We start from the raw sequence: 2090 nt of genomic DNA on the forward strand, positions 1-2090 counted from the left end.
CTGCACGCAAACAGAGAGACGAACAGGTGGTCCTCGACTTACAGCCATTTGTTTAGTGACGTTTGAAGTGACAACGGCATTGAAAAAGGGGCCCCTTTTCACACTTACGACCCCTGCAGCATCTCCCCTCCCCCAGGGTCACGTGATCAAAATTCGGATGCTTGGCAAAATGACGGGGGGTTCCTGGGATCCCCCTTTTGTGACCTTCTGACAAGCAAAGTCAATGGGAGGGAGGGGAGGCCAGATTGTTTTTAACAACTGCAATTATTCACAGCTGTGGCAGGAAATGTCGTAAAATGGGGCAAAACTCACTTCACAGCTGTCTCACTTAGCAACGGAAATGTTGGAGTCAATTGTGGTCGTATGTTGAGGACTATCTGCACTGGGCAGATTCCAGCCAAGCTGATCAATCCATTTACTCTATCATCTGTCTATCTGTCTGCCTGTCTGTCATCTATCAGTCTGTCATCTATCTATCAAATCCACAGATTTCCTCCCATAGACTGGTACGCTCCCACAGAGTGGGTCTCCTCAGGGTGCCGTCGACCAAACAATGTCGGCTGGCGACCCCCAGGGGGAGGGCCTTCTCTGTGGGTGCCCCCACCCTCTGGAACGAACTACCCCCCGAGATCCGGACGATTCCGGATCTCCTTACTTTTCGCCGCGCCCTCAAGACATGGCTTTTCCAGCAAGCGGGCCTGACCTAGGGAGGATTTTACTTAGGGATGATTTTAAGAATAATTTTAATAGGAATAACAGCTTCTAATATTTGGTTTTTAATTTGGTTTTATAGGGGTCTATATTTTTTGTATTTTGTATTTGTACTTGTTTTAATATGCTGAGCACCGCCCTGAGTCCTGCGGGAGAAGGGCGGTATATAAATTAAATTATTATTATTATTATTATTATTATTATTATTATTATTATTATTATTATTATTATTATTATTATTATTATTATTATTATTATTATTATTATTATGTCATTTATCTGTCTGCCTGCCTGTCTGTCATCTATCTATCTATCTATCTATCTATCTATCTATCTATCTATCTATCTATCTATCTATCTATCCATCCATCCATCCATCCATCCATCCATCCATATCTATCTATCTATCTATCTATCTATCTATCTATCTATCTATCTATCTATCTATCTATCTATCTATCTATGTCATTTATCTGTCTGTCATCTGTCTGCCTGTCTCCCTGTCTGTTATCTATCTGTCTGTCTGTCATCTGTCTATCATCTATCTGTCTGTCATTTATCTGTCATCTATTTATCTGTCTCTGTCATCTGTCTGTATTCTGTCTGTCTGTCTATCTATCTATCTATCTATCTATCTATCTATCTATCTATCTATCTATCTATCTATCTATCTATCTATCTATCTATCATCTATCTATCTATCAATTTCTATCTATCCATCTATCCTATCATGTATCAATTTCTTTCTTTCTATCTATCTATCCATCCATCCATCCATCCATCCATCCATCCATCCATCATCTATATTTCATATTTCTAAACCACACATCACCCTCAAAAAGGGCCTCAGGGCCGGGTACACTATAATGTAACCGATAAATAAAACGTCTAAACATTAATGTGAGAAATTAAAAATTAAATTAGGGATAAAGATTTCAAAATTATATTATATAATGACTATTAAACATTCAAAGGGGGGGGGTGGCCATCCCAAGATGGACATTTTGTCTTGGATTATTACAAGCGGAAGTGTGGGGGGGGCTTTCAAGCGACACCCCCACTCACGCAAGGCTGCAGAGCCAAAGGTTGACCCCTTTGCGGAAGGCTAAGAGACTGGGGTCTTTCCCCACCTCTGGGGACAAGGTTGTTCTTATCCTCCCTTGGCATAACATGTCACTTGTGTGTGTGTGTGTGTGTGTGTTTGTGTGTAGAACTAAAAATTTGTGGAGGTGTCATAGCATTTGTGTGCAAATTTGAAGTTGGAGGTAAAGGATGGAAAGGATGGAAGCTGCCTTCCATGATCCAGGTGAGAATTCAGCCTCGGGGTTGGCATCGAAGTACCTTTAAAAGGTGGTGGTGGGTCACCAGGCTCAAAGGCA

At 41.2% G+C, this 2090-nt stretch overlaps 1 protein-coding gene across 1 annotated transcript in view; it reads right to left on the reverse strand.

Annotated features, from left to right (window-relative positions):
- The window catches only part of LOC107297776 (signal-transducing adaptor protein 1-like), a 19274-nt gene that overhangs the window by 1153 nt on the left and 16031 nt on the right, over window positions 1–2090 (reverse strand). The gene's annotated exons all lie outside the window — the stretch shown is intronic.

Source organism: Protobothrops mucrosquamatus, unplaced genomic scaffold, assembly GCF_001527695.2.
Source record: "Protobothrops mucrosquamatus isolate PMUCROS unplaced genomic scaffold, P.Mucros_1.0 scaffold3523, whole genome shotgun sequence".
NCBI classification, from domain to species: Eukaryota; Metazoa; Chordata; class Lepidosauria; order Squamata; family Viperidae; genus Protobothrops; species Protobothrops mucrosquamatus.